Consider the following 16,090-nt stretch of genomic DNA (forward strand, 5'->3'; position numbering starts at 1 on the left):
GTGCTGTTTTCATAACTCTGGTCTCTTTTTTTTATGCCTGGGGGCTACACATCTCATCAAAAATTAACTTCAGTAAGTTTGAGAAAGATGGTTACATAGGCAATATTTTATTGTGGACTGATGTCCTTGTGCAAATTTATTCTTTTACCAACAATCTGACATTCTACATGTATTATCTTCTCATAATGTGGGATTTGCAGTTCTCTTAAAAAATGTATATTCTATGACCAGAAGTTCTATTAAAATTGGATTGAAATTTCCATGCAAAAATATCTCATCAACTGCTCTCAGTCTAAGGCATTAATACTCGTATGTTGTAAAATTATCAATTACTAAACTAAAGCATGATATAAATATATATGTAATTAACTCCTGATGCTAGGAATAATATACATGCGGCCCGCGGTAACGGCGCAATCACTCAACGGCGAATCGGTTTTTGTTACGGTGGTCGTCAAAATATTCATTAAAAAAAATAAGGCATTTTAAAGGTATCTTTACGGCACAAATTTCAGTTAACAGCGCCGCTAGCCCCGTTGTCTAACGTGTCCATACATTTGTAGAAATGTCGTTCAGACCATAAAGGTTATGCAAATTATATTAACAAATTTTATGGAGAGTTATTACGTAGGTAGGTATTAGGTAAAATATATGCCTCTGACGCTGTTCTATGCCGAAAATATCGAGTTACATAAGTGCAAATTTAGCTATGGATGTGTCGATTCATAAATGTTCATGCTTTTGTTTAAAATGTGTATGAAAATGTATTTCGTGAAAGGCATTTTTATTTATGTACAGAAATATGATACAAAGGCAGCTTTTGAAACTGCCCTTCACGTTATCAAATACGATATTTTTTCATGTTCTTTCTTGTAAGCCGCCGCCTGCCGCTTGTAAGGACAACGCTTATTCATAATTTTCTCTGTACATAATTCATCATTCGCTTTGTTCTTATTTCCCCCTGAGAGAGCATTCAGGTGGATACGGGGGCAATGCACTCGATATTCCCGCCGTCATGGAAAAGACCGTAGCCAGGCCTATCCCCGAACAAAACAACCTCCCTCGTCGCCTCGCAAACGAGGGACCCCCATCCGTTCCTACGGCACGAAGCCCCTCGAGATATCCATCTTGGGGCGAAACTACGTCTGGGAATTCACAATCGCGGACGTCAGGATCCCGCTACTGGGGGCAGACTTCCTGGCGCAGAACGGCCTCCTGTGGACGTGGGCCGCAAACGCCTCCTCGACACGGGGACATGCCTTTCCCTTCCACTAGCAGCAGGCCCGGGCGCCCCTACAATTTGTACCATCGCCCCCCACAAATACGGCAACCTCCTGCAGGAGTTCCCCGAAGTCTTCAAGCCGGAACTTCGTCAGCGGCAGGGACGCCGCCCAAGTACGGGATATTCCACCACATAGCCACCACAGGCCCCCCGACACACGCGAAGTTCCGACGACTCCCTCCAGGCCGCCTCCAGGAGGCGAAGCAGGCGTTCTCGGAGATGGAACGAATGGGCATCTGCAAGAAAGCATCGAGCCCTTGGGCGTCGCCCCTGCACATGGTACAGAAACCTGACGGCACCTGGAGGCCCTGCGGAGACTACAGAAGACTCAACCTCGCTACATCCCCGACCAATACCCCTTGCCAAACATGCAGGATTTGACAGGGGCCCTTCATGGGGCGAAGGTCTTCACAAAACTGGACCTCTTAAAATCCTATTTCCAGGTTCCAGTGCACCCGAGGATGTCCCCAAAGACTGCCATCATCACGCCTTTTGGCTCCTTCGTTTTCCATTACTCAACCTTCGGCCTGAGGAATGCAGGGGCCACCTTCCAGCGCCTGATGGACAGCATCCTGGGGGACCTGCCCTTCTGCGTCTGCTACGTCGACGATATCTTGATTTTTCCAGGTCCTTGGAGGAGCACCTACATCACGTCCGAGCGGTCCTGAAGCGCCTGCAGGAAAACGGGCTGGTCGTCCGTTTCGACAAATGCACCTTCGGCGCCGAGAAGGTGGACTTCCTCGGACACGAGATCTCCGCGACGGGCGTGCGCCCCATGGCCTCGAAGGTAGGCGTGGTGCAGAAGTTCCCAACACAACCACGGTCAAGTCCCTGCAGGAGTTCATCGGAATGGTCAATTACTACCGCCGATTCATCCCCGCCGCCGCCCGCGCACCATGTCTCCTCTAACACAGGTCCTGAAGGGGAACCAAAGGCCCTAACGTGGGAGGCCGAACAAGAGAAGGCTTTCAACGAGACGAAGAGGGCCCTCGCCAGAGCGGCGACATTATGCCACCAAGACCCTGCTGCACCTTTACGCCTCACCACCGACGCCAGCAACGTCACCTGCGGGGCTGTCCTCGAGCAGGTGGTCCAGGGCGAGCCCCAGCCCACCTCGCCTTCTACAGCAAAAAACTATCAGCCGCCGAGACGAGGTACAGCACGTTCGACCGCGAACTCTGGCAGTGTACCAAGCAGTGCGCCGTTTCCGCTACCCCTCCTCGAGGGGCTCCCCCTTTACGATCAGGACGGACCACCTCCCTTTGGTACACGCCTTCACCAAGGCGGGCGACGCTTGGTCAGCGAGACAACAGAGGCACCTAGCAGCCATCGCAGAGTTCGGTTGCACCATCCAGTACGTGCCTGGCGAGAACGAACCCCGTGGCAGACGCCCTATCGAGGATAGAAATCAACGCCGTGCGTCTCGGGGTCGACTACGAAGACCTCGCCCGGGAACAGGCTGCCGACCCGGAGACTGCCGCATACCGCACTGCTATCACCGCCCTCAAGTGGGAAGACGTGCCTTTCGGACCCGCAGGCATGACGCTCCTCTGCGACATCAGCACGCCGTCCGCGCCCGCTGATCCCAGCCTCACGAAGGAAAGCCGTGTTCGACGTCATACACGGACTCTCGCACCCCTCGGGCCGGACGACGGTGCGCCTCCTGACGGAGAAGTTCGTCTGGCATGGAATTCGGAAGGACTCCCTCGAGTGGGCCAGGACCTGCGTGCCTTGCCAAACTAGCAAAATCAGTCGGCACACGGAATCAGGCGTGGGGAAATTTCCGCAGCCGAAACGAAGATTCGGCCACATCCACATAGACGTCGTTGCCCCCTGCCCCCGTCGGAAGGCGCCAGGTACCTCCTGACGGTAATCGATCGCTCCACCAGATGGCCCGAGGCAACGCCGATGTCGGAGGCGACCACAAAAGCATGTGCCGAAGCACTCCTCGCCAGCTGGATCAGTCGATTCGGAGTGCCAGACGAAATCACGACAGACCGCGGACCAGTTTTCCTGTCGGAGTTGTGGACTGCCCTGGCCCGCCTAATGGGAACGTCGCTACATGCCACCACCGCCTACAACCCAGCAGCTAACGGCATGGTGGAGAGAGTCCACCGTTCGATCAAGGCTTCCCTGATGGCGCGCTGCACCGACGAAAATTGGAAGAGCCAACTACCGTGGTCCTCCTCGGTCTCAGGACTGCCCCGCGGGCAAACGGCGAGGCATCACCCGCGGAGAAGGTATACGGGGAGCCATTAACAGTCCTTGGCGAGTTCTTCCCGACCAATGCCGACGACGCTGACGTCTCCATCGCCAGGCTTCGGGAATCCGCCGGGAAGTTCACGCCCTGCGTCAAAACCTTCTCCGACAGAACCAAACGTTTCCTCCCGAAGGCCCTATCATCGTGCAAGCACGTCTTCGTCAGGGACGACGCCCGCCGCCCGCCTCTAACGAGACCCTACCGCGGTCCCTTCCGCGTCCTACGACGCACTGACAAGGCATATCTCTTATCCATCAACGGTCGCGAGGACTGGGTCACAATCGATCGCCTGAACCAGCCTTCATCATGGACGAGGACCTCGCAGACGCGGATTTCACAGGGCGCCTCAATCTTCCTCGGAAAAAAGCGACTCCTTCGATCGCCAAACCTCCTAGCCGTAGCCGCGGCCGCCCTCGAAAGACGGTCGAACCCCCCGAGGATCACCTAAGGGGAGGCATCCCGTCCCCGGAAAAACCCCGAGGATCTACCACAACAACTAATATCACGCACCCGAGGGCGCCTCCGCCGTCCAGCTCGCTTCCGCGAGTAGAATCTACCCGAAGTACAAAGAAGTCAGCCAACAATCATACCTAATTATTGTCTTAGGGGGGGAGTATTTGTAAGGACAACGCTTATTCATAATTTTCTCTGTACATAATTCATCATTCGCGTTGTTCTTATTTCCCCCTGAGAGAGCATTCAGCGGGCTTTCCGTCAGTGTATAAAAGCTTGTATAACCACATATTGTGTACTTTTATATTTTGTATTTTATGTCTCTCAAGAAACACAAATCGGGTCTCGCCGACCCACTTTTTCTCTCTCGCGGGTCGGTGACCACATTTCCGTCCGCATGCTGTATTTTATTTATATTTCCCTTGACTGTAATAAAGGTTACGGGCTGCTCTGTGAGCAAGAGCCCGTGCTGACACAAGGTCAGCTAAATCAAAAACAACAACAAACAACAATAATAAAGATCAGTACACTTCTACCTGCCTCTTTGTCCACCTCTCACACGCTCTTCCGAAAATATCGATTTAAAAAAAAGTGCAAATCAGCGATCGATGTGTCGATTTTATAAATGTTTATGCTTTTATGTTTAAAATGTGTATGAAAATGTATTACAAATAGGGTATTTTTATTTCTGTGCAGAAATATATAAACAGGCAGCTTTTGAAACTCCCCTTCAAGTTATCAACTACGTTGTTTTTTTTCAAGTTCGTTCTTGTATGCCGCCGTCTGCCGCTCTTCCGAAAATATCGAGTTACATAAGTGCAAATTTAGCTATGGATGTGTCGATTCATAAATGTTCATGCTTTTGTTTAAAATGTGTATGAAAATGTATTACGTGAAAGGCATTTTTATTTCTGTACAGAAATATGATACAAAGGCAGCTTTTGAAACTGCCCTTCACGTTATCAAATACGATATTTTTTCATGTTCTTGTAAGCCGCCGCCTGCCGCTCTTCCGAAAATATCGATTTAAAAAAAGAAGTGCAAATTAGCGATCGATGTGTCGATTTTACAAATGTTTATGCTTTTATGGTTTAAAATGTGTATGAAAATGTATTACGAATAGGGTATTTTTATTTCTGTGCAGAAATATGATAAACAGGCAGCTTTTGAAACTCCCCCTTCAAGTTATCAACTACGTTGTTTTTTTTCAAGTTCGTTCTTGTATGCCGCCGTCTGCCGCTCTTCCGAAAATATCGAGATAAAAAGAGTGCAAATTTAGCGATCGATGTGTCGATTTTTCAAATGTTTATGCTTTTATGTTTAAAATGTGTATGAAAATATATTACGTAAAGGTATTTTCATTTTTGTACAGAAATAAGATACAAATTAAGGCAGTCTTTGTAACTACGCTCCACGTTGTCAGGGGATGGTTTTTCACGTTCGTTCCTGTCCGCCAGTTCCGAAAAATGCATTGTGTTATTTTATTAATTATGCATCTTTTCCATAAATCCTTTAAAAAGTTATACATTATTTCACTGTATCCAAGAATATTGTATGTATTCTCATATTATTGTATTTTAAAATACTACGGCAAACTTAAGCCCGTATTCCGCGGAGCGGCCAATGTTGTGGTTTGAAATCAGCTGATGAATACGAGTTTGTTTCACCATAACGCAATTCTGAGCTCTTGCTTCTAGTTAGCATAAACGAATATCTATATACTTGACTTATATGAGACAAAGTTATTTTTCCTTATACAGCGTGTTTTTAGGTGGAAATATTTATTGAATATGTCTCGTTGTGAATGTGAACTACTATTTTTTTTCGTTTACGTTGGCGGCATGTTTATTGCGTAAAAAATTACGTGATTCCGTTCGCAATAATCCTTTATATCATCGTAATACGAACTTTACGTTATTTATCTTATATCGGCGTGAAACCAACAGTAAAATGTGTTCTTTCAAGCACAGTAGTTTTGATTAAAATGATTTTATCCCAATTTTATCTACAGTTGTGTGTGATGGCAGACGTTTACTGCAGTTTTATCCTTGTTGCCGATGTACGATAATAGTCATTAGCAGCTTGAACAGTTTTCTCAGCCTCAGTTATAACTAGGTTTAAATTTAACGGTATATTTCCCGATTGATCTTTAATCTATATTGATCTCTGATCTATAGCGAATAAAGTTATTACATTAAGATATCTCAGTTCTATTCTATACATAACGCCATTTATAACAAATACGGCAATGTTGCACTGTAGTACGATGATCGAAATACAAGCCAAACAGATGTTATCCAGTTCGGTTGTACTTAGAAAAAAAAAAGTCGTTTCTCGTTCGGTTGTTCATGGCTGTACACGTTCACGCAACGAGTATAACGTTAAAACCACACTTTCATCATTCTCTTTTGCTGTTATTGAACTTATGTAACTAGATGGATAAAGTTAGGCCATTGTAATTTGATCTCTCATAAAATCGGACTATCATAAGATTATGATCATAACCTGAACACTACAGCTACCTGTACACTGTATAAACTTTATTATATCTTTACATACTCTAGACACCCACATGTACTGTACAGTAAATTCTATAGTACTATACTGCATAAATATAGTTTTACTTATTGCGCTGTTGTGGGATTACGGCGCCTTTGACTGGTCTAAAGAAGGTGTGCGGCGGCCGCAGGCTTTAAAATCGCTCAGCGTCGAAATCGCTTGGCGTCGGGGTGGCCAGGAACGGAACCCCTGCCGCTAACCGAGGGCCGCCTTAATGCATTACTGTCCTTTTTCAAAAATAAAATTCCAGAGCAAAATTTACAAAATGAATGTGGACCATAAATCAAATTTCTTTAATTAGCTATCATAGATTACCAGTTACTAGGTCATCGGACTTAGGCAATTTGCAACTGACAGACGCAATATATTACCATTCCCTGGCACTAAATTATAAAGCTTGAGAAATTCACTACTAATTGACACCATACGTTATGATAATTTTCATGGTAAAATTAATTATTACATATTTTGATACTTACCTACTGCTACAGTTAGCATTATTTTCATGCCTTTTTATGCAGTTGATATTAAAAAAATCAGAATACGTAGATGGTTAACTCGCTTAGACTGTCACTGTAGTCATTTGTTTTCCCATCAGATCAATGGCAGATCTAGAAATCTTTCATGGGGGGGGGGGAACATAAGATTTTAATATATATATATATATATATATATATATATATATATATATATATATATATATATATATATATATATATATATATATATATAAATATATATATATATATATATATATATAATATATATATATATATATATATATATATATATATATATATATATATATATAGATATATAGTTAGTTTATGTTATATGAAGTGTTTTCAAGTCGAAATGTCACTTGAATATGTATCCTTGTGAATGAAATTTACTTATTTTTTTTGTTAGTAGATGGTACTGAGGGCATGTTTATTGCATAAAAAAATCAACAGAGAGCATATATATATATATATATATATATATATATATATATATATATAGATATATATATATATATATATATATATATATATATATATAGATATATATATATATATATATATATATATATATATATATATGCTCTCTGTTGATTTTTTTATGCAATAAACATGCCCTCAGTACCATCTACTAACAAAAAAAATAAGTAAATTTCATTCACAAGGATACATATTCAAGTGACATTTCGACTTGAAAACACTTCATATAACATAAACTAACTTTGTCCATAGAGTATCTACAGATTCATTTATGTTCACTAGAAGCAAGAAAATCACTCTGATTTGAGTTCAATACAGCAAAATAAACTAACCTCGCAATCACCTTCAGCTGATTTCAAAACCAAAACATTGATTTATGATTGTACTTTATAATACCTACAATAGTATGTAATATGAAAATATATATACAATATTACTGGATGCACTGAAGTAAAGCATAACTTTGTGTCAGAAAGCCATAAAAAACGGAAAGAAAATAAAGTGTTTCTGAGGTTTGGATAAATTATTGTTTTTCTATTATTTTAAGTGTGGATAGTTGATTCAGGTTATGAATTTTTTGAGTCACAAACAGCGTCCTTGAACGAATTAAGTTTGTGAACCGAGGCACCACTTTGTATGTATGTATGTATGTATGTGTATGTATGTATGTATGTATATATATATATATATATATATATATATATATATATATATATATATATATATATTATATATATATATATACATACATGCGGTCCCCGGGTTACGACGGGTCCGGCTTATGACGTTCCGAGGTTACGACGCTTTTTCTTAAATATTCATTGAAAAATCCGCCCTGGTTATGACGCTTGTTCCGAGGTTACGACGCTAACGCTTCCGACGCTCCGAGTTTAAAACGACCGCTTTTAAAAAACGCATACTATGATAAGAATCCTTTATAGTTTAGCACAGTATATAATAAAAACTAAGTTCTTTGGTTAGATTACAACAAAAATTTCGAGGTTATGATGATTTTCGACACTTTTTATGTCATATTTTTTAAATTTTTTTAGTGACGCCTCATATGCGGAACTAGTTTCCGAGCGAATGAATACACTAGCTTGGGATGCGCAGTTTATAACAGTCCAAAAGCGCAAATAATGAAAAAATCATTGCTTGTTTCCAGTATACATAATTAACAAAACTAAGTTTCTAGTTAGATTACAACGCAAATTCCAAGGTTACGACGGTTTTTTATGCCTTTTAACGATACCTCATATGCAGAACTAGTTTCTAGCGGAGGGTCAGCATAAATTAATTACGCTATTAAACTGTATGGTAACCATAGTCAAGGATAAGGAACGCATTTTCAAACAGTATACATATCCTTTAATACAAAACAGCAAAATATCATTGAAACATTATTTCACTTAAAGAATCCATTTATACTCTACTTAGACTTGGATATAAAACCATAGTTTCTCTCTCTCTCTCTCTCTCTCTCTTTCTCTCTCTCTCTCTCTTTGTATTTTCCGACGAAAATAATCACTATTAGTGTATTTTGATGTTTATTTTCATGACTAAATACATTTTTATAATACAAAAATGATTTTACTAATTTTCAAATATTAATTTTGATTAATACTGTATTAGTAAGTTTAATAAGTTGAAATGATATCACATAATAAAAATAATAATTCTCTCTCTCTCTCTCTCTCTCTCTACTACAAAGATGTATGTTTTTTTGTATGATAAATAAATGATTTACTATTTTCAAATATTAATATTCATTTATACAGCAATAATATCAATTCATTAAAGAAAATACCATAGTGAATTAGTAAGATTTTAGCTTATATTTAAAAAATTATGGAAGAATGAAGGAAATCCCAGTCTTCTTCCAGTAACCTTTTCTCGAGATCCACTAAAACTGTCAGATATATCAAGTTCTGTGACAGCCAGGAGGGGGAAGAGCTGCAGTGTTGCAATCACGTGTTTCCTGGATTCCCCCCCCCCCCCCCCTCTCTCTCTTCTCTCTCTCTCTCTCTTCTCTCTCTCTCTCTCTCTCTCTCTCATTTACTGAGACTCGAGATTTTTTATGTACTTGTACTATTTGTTTTTAATACTTTCAAATAATAATAATAATAATAATAATAATAATAACTGTAATTACAAAATTCATATGTGATAGTATTTTAAAGAAATACAATACGTACTAATCTATCCATGTCACTTTTAATTAAGGTAATTATCTCTCTCTCTCTCTCTCGTCTCCTCTCTCTCCTCTCTCTTTTTGCCACACAAGATAATAATGTGTCATAGTGGTAACTCCCTCCCTCTCTTTTTGTGCAATAGTCTTTTGATAGTGTGGGTAACATATCATATTGCAATATTCAAGTGGACTACGAACATATGTTTTATAAAGCATATCATGTGTTCAGTTTTTCTTGTTTTGAAGTGCCGTAACAACATTCCCATTTTTGCTTTACATTTTGCCAATAGAATTGCTATTTGATCATTGCATAACATGTTCCTATTCATCATCACACCAAGGTCTTTAACTGCTTCCTTATTTGTGATTGTCTCATTATTAGGTCCCTTATATGCATATAGCTTTCCTTCTCTGTCTCCATAATTTATTGATTCAAATTTATCAGAGTTAAATACCATCCTTTTTACCTCTGCCCAATCATATACTTTGTTAGGGTCTCTTTGTAGTGCATTACTATCTTCATCACAAGTAATTTCTCTACTTTTTCTTGTGTCATCGGCGAAACTACTCACTACCGAGTCCTTAACATTACTGTCTATGTCTGCAATCATAATAACAAACAGTAATGCAGCTTAACACCGTACCTTGTGGCACACCGGATATTACCTTAGCTTCATCCAATTTCTCATCGTTGCAATAACTATCTGTTTTCTGTTGTGTAAAAATTCTCTTAACCATCTTCCTACTTTATCCACTATAGTATTATGTTTTCTAAATTTCTTTCTTCGCTAATATTATGGTCTACCTTGTCAAAAGCTTTTGCAAAGTCTAGATAAACCACATCTGTTCATTTCTGCTTTTCATATTTTTGTATATGTTCTTATGGTGGACTAACAGTTGGGTTTGTGTACTTTTTCCGGGTACGAAACCATGTTGTCCTATATTAAACAAATTATTTTTTATTAAATGTTTCATAATATTTTTCTTCATTACCCTTTCATACACTTTCATAATATGTGATTTTAGACTCACAAGCCTATAATTACTTGCCTTTAGTCTTGATCCACTTTTGAAAGTAGGGGGTAATATATACTAATTTGTGCTCATCATAAATCGTGCCTGTATCTACACTTTGTCTTAATAATATTGCAAGGGCTTTGCGATCGAATGAACTACTTTCTTCAACAAAATAGCAGGAACACCATCCGGCCCTGCAGCAGCTCCATTTTTAATTTCATTAATAGCCTGCACAATATCAGCTTCATTAATATCTATGTCAGCTAAATATTCACTATTTTTGTCCCTTACTTCTATATCATTATCTTCATTATCAATTCTAGGGGTGAATTCTCTTATATCGTTCTGCCAATATGTTGCATATTTCCTTTTTTTCATTCAATTCGTAATCTCCCTTCAATTCTTAGAGGGCCTATTTCTATTCTTCTTTTATTCATCTTTTTCGCGTACGAGTATAAGAGTTTGGGGTTTTGCTTGATATTTACTAGGGTTTTTTCTTCCAAGTCCTGTTTTTCATTTTCTTTTGATTGTATAATCTTTTGTTCTGCTATGTTCATTAATTTTTCAGATTCAAATTCTACCGCTATTAATTCACATTCTGAGTTACTATATTTCTCATATATTTTTCCTTGTTTTTTGTCTTTCCCATATATTGCGGTTCCCCCTTGATTCCTATTTTTTTCTATCTGATCTATAAGTTTGGAACCCTTTTATTTGATCGTCATTCCCAGTCTCTTGGGAATACCAGTTTCACTTATTATTCATTATATCTATTTTCTTTTCAATTTGGGTTAGTTCTTCTAAGTACTCTATTTTTCTTTTTGAGTTACTCGTAACTAAACCCTGCGCATTCATCACTATGATGGTTTGCGTGTTTTCTCCTTCATTTAATATGGGTAATAATAAGGATTTTCCCATGTCTCTTTCCTGTTCTGGTATGTTGTTCTTTTCTTCATTTCCAGAAATTCTGACATTAAAAAAATCCAACTTTTCCATAATATTTGATCTTCCTTCATCATAATTATTCATTTTGTGTCTGAATCTGCAATTTTCTCTGTATCTGCAATATCCTCTTGCATCATAAATACAGTTCTTATCTCTTGAGTTGTATCTTGGAGCTGATACTTGGAAATATTTTGCTGACACTGCATATCGTGGTGATGGCTTGGTTTTTCCTTTCACCTGATATTCTTTGTTCCTCTCTTTATTTGTTTCTTCCTTATTTTGGATTCTATTATTTGAGTGATTATTTATTTGATTTTGATTCATGGCTACTGGGTGCATATATTTACATTTTTTGTCGAACTTACATCCTTTTCCTTCTTTTAGGTTTTTGCATATTTTTGGGTGTAGATCTCTGCAATCACCCTCATAGCTATCTAGGTATGCACATTTTACCATATATGTATTTTTCATAGTTTGACATACCTTAGGATGTTTGTAGAACATCTTTCTCCGAATCTGCAATTCCCTCTTTTCAAAAGGTTGCAGACTTTGTCTATCTTGTCTATTTTTTCCTCTTTCCCATCATTGTGTAGATCTGGGTAGAGCCTCTTCGGGATTTTCTTTTGTGTTGTCATATCGTAGATTATTTCTTCATATGTATGCTGCTTGATTGCCCCATATGTAGTATGAATGAGTATCTCTGCATCCTTACTTTTATCTTGTTCTTTGTTTTCCTTATTTTATTCTGTTATTTCAGTTTTGTTTACTTCTCTTCCATTATCCTCTTTTTCTTCTTCCTCTTCCTCTTCTTCTTCATCCTCAACTATTTGTACATTCAGTCTTGATTTAATAACATTGTCTATCCATTATAGACATGTTGAGCAAAATATTCTGGTATCTTTTCTCATATCTTGAGAGAGAGAGAGAGAGAGAGAGAGAGAGAGAGAGAGAGAGAGAGAGAGAGAAACACTCCTTCCCCTCCAGTCACATTACTGATATATTTGACAGCTGTTGGACCTCAGTTTGGTACCTGGAGTTCAAAAGAAAGATGCATGAAGACTGGGATTTCCTTCATTATTACATAATTTTTTAATTTATAAACTAAATCTTACTAATTCACTAAAGTATTTTCTTTAATGAATTGATTGCTCTTTACATTTATATTATTTGAAAATTACTAAATCATTTATTTATCACAGAAAACATACATCTCTGTAAGAAAGAGAGAGAGATAATTATTATTGTTATTATGTGATATCATTTATTCTTATTAAACTTACTAATACAGTATTGATCAATATTAATAATTTAAAATTAGTAAATCATTTTTGTATCATAAAAATGTATTTAGTCATGGAAATAACATCAAAATACACTAATTTGGGACTATTTATCGTCGGAAAAAAACCATGAATAGGTGAATTCCCCGCAAATAATGGGTAGATAAGGTCTGTGAGTCTGCGAATCAGGAGAATGCGAATACTGGGACCCACTGTATATATATCTATATATATTTTTACGTTTGTAGATAGCCTCATCTCCCCATTTTTATTTTTTTACGTTTGTAGATAGCCTCATCTCCCCATTTTTATTTAGATGAAACATTAGCTAGAAGAGCAGCCATTTTACCCCCCACCTTTATAACTTAATGGGGATTGGCATGTACGGTCTGGGAGGAAAATAAGCCATTAACGACTAGACCTAGTGTAGGTTAAGAAAGGCAGGTCGTAGGGGTTATATAGGCTTTGAGGTGGGCTTTAGGAACTCCTAGCTTAAGACCTCTTTTCCCACAAATCTGCTGGCTGTGTTTTTGCATCTTTCCAGACAATGCCTAGGCTGTGTGCGATCCCAGGCCGCTTGGAAATGCCCTGATCCTTCCTCAGTCCACGCTAGCTACCCTATTCGGGCAAACGTGCCCTCTCTCTGGCTTGAAGTCAGCCTTTAATTTCGTTGACGCTGGTTGGAGCCCTCTTCAGACATCACGATACATATGCAGGCCTCTAAGGATTAAAAATTTGCTGAGTCCGTGCTCCGTCTCCTCGCACGCAAGCGCTTCCTTAATGCTAGATACTATCAATTTGGAAAACCAGTATTGAAGTAGTATTTGATTTTGGCCAGCTTTTCCATATTGTGAAAGATAGGAGCGGTCCAGACATTTGCCTTGCCTTTATCTCAGGCCAGTCAATGTTTCTTGTAAATAAATGTAAATTAGATTAATCAGCTGGGTTTTCAATGGTGACCTTCCAGAGAAAAAACTAAACAAATCCCCTTTACAGTTATCTAAGGTAAGTCATAAGCGCTCCATATTTTCCCTCTTAATTTTTCCCATACGTTTGGGCATCAGGCCAGGCCAATACGTAATATATATTATATAAATATATATATATATTATATATATATATATATATTATATATATATATTAATACCTTGAGATATGAGTTTAATTCGTTCTGTAACCAAGCTCGTAAGTCAATCTACTCATATGTCAGACAAATTTCTCCCATTTAAAATAACTGAAATAGATTTAATCCATTCCAGCCTTTAGAAACATCCCCAAACCATCCCAAATTATGAAAAAAGACATGTTTTTAATTAAGAAACACACATGTATACTTTACGAATGCATAACAAAATATATGAAGTAAAAGAAAAGGCGTTATTTAGTACTGTATTCTTACCTTGGAGAGAGACGAGTGCGGCTAATGGAGGTGAATGGCGGAGGAGGAGGGAGGGAGGAAGCGATGCAGGCACTGTAGACACGTAAACTAAAACAGCCCTTTCTTAACATAATTTAAACTAAAATTTCATTTCCTTTACTTTATATACAACTAAAACTGCACTTTCCTTACTTGAAATGAAACCAAAAAATTAATTGTAAAAAAGAAATGCACTTTCTTCTTCAAGTTGGAGTAAATAATATGCGCCTTTTTGCATATTACAGTCTCCATCACTGTATCTTCTGCCAGCTCCTTCTCTTTCACCCACATCAGCAGAAACTTTCCATTTCTTCGTGGATATTTGTCCTTAATTGGGACAGAATTGTAGTTTCTTTCACTGGTGTTGCACTTTTGATGGCATCCTTTTGTTTAAGGATTGTACAAATTGTAGATGTACTGCGGTCGTACAGCCTTCCCAGTTCAATCACTCGTACACCATGCTCATGTTTTCTATTATTTCTTGCTTTACTTCTGTCGACATCATTCTCTTCTTCTTCTCACCACTTTCCTTTATATTCACTTTCTTCAGCCACATGCTGGCACACAAAAAAGTTCAGTAAAAATGCAAAAATTATGCAAAAATCGATTACAGCGCACAAGATCCAATTTGATTTGGCAGGTAACACTTGAGAATGAACGAGATGCTGGTCACGCTGGACCCATGCACGCCAACAAGCAGCAGCCTCCTGAAACACTAGTATCTCGGAATTCCCCTTGTATCTCGGACAAAAATATGGACAGAGTTGCAGCTCGTATCTCAAAAAATTCATATGGTGGGCTGCTTGTATTTATATATACAGACATAATTTACATCATATGCACACATATTGTATGTACTATGTACTGAATTACAAGGAGGTACAAGGATTAAGGTGTCTCAAAGAATTATTATTCCATCCAAGGAGACATAATGTGCTCACTTATCTTTAGGAGCAGGCTTTACAATTCATTCACAGTGTTCTAATGATTTTGTCTCAAGTTCCTTTTGAACTATTCCACACTGTTGCTGTTTACAACTAAAGGTGGCAGTTTATTCCATGTATCACATATCTTGTATGCGAAGAAGTTCCAACGATGCGATGTGTTGTATCTCTTTAGTTCTAGTTCCATCCATTATTTCTTTTCTGGTTTGTGTTTAATGTGAAGAGGTTACTGTCTACTTTTGTTATGCCTTTCAGTATTTTGAATGTCTATTAGCTGTCCTTGCAATCATCATGTTTCTAGGTCATACATGTTCAGGTTCAGTAGTCATCTTTGGCACCTATTAGACTGATGGATGGAATTAACTTTGTGGTTCTTGCTTGTACCCCTTCTAGTCTATTTATGTCCTTTCTTAGTGTTGGTGACCAAATCTGTACTGCAATTCAAGATATGGTCTAACTATTTATGTGTAGAGCTCCAGCACTGTTTCCTAATTTTTGTATCTGAACTGCCTCTTTATGTATCCCATTAGTTTCTGTGCCTTCTTTTCAGCTTTTATGCTTTGTTTTGTGGATTTTAAGTCCTTGGTAATAATAACTCCAAGGTCCTCTTTTTGTTCTACACTATTTATGTCATTCCCAAGCAGCAAGTAGTTGGTATGAGGGTTGTGATCTGTTTTGTCTGAAACCATGTTGGCTCTTTATCAAAAAGTTGTTTCTATCAACGAGAGAGAGAGAGAGAGAGAGAGAGAGAGAGAGAGAGAG

General features: G+C 38.8%; 1 protein-coding gene across 1 annotated transcript in view; it reads right to left on the reverse strand.

Moving 5' to 3' along the window:
* LOC135219191 (hemolymph clottable protein-like) overlaps positions 1–16,090 on the reverse strand; it is a 300,161-nt gene that overhangs the window by 149,260 nt on the left and 134,811 nt on the right. The window lies entirely within an intron of this gene.

This window comes from Macrobrachium nipponense, chromosome 1 (genome assembly GCF_015104395.2).
Source record: "Macrobrachium nipponense isolate FS-2020 chromosome 1, ASM1510439v2, whole genome shotgun sequence".
Lineage (NCBI taxonomy): Eukaryota > Metazoa > Arthropoda > Malacostraca > Decapoda > Palaemonidae > Macrobrachium > Macrobrachium nipponense.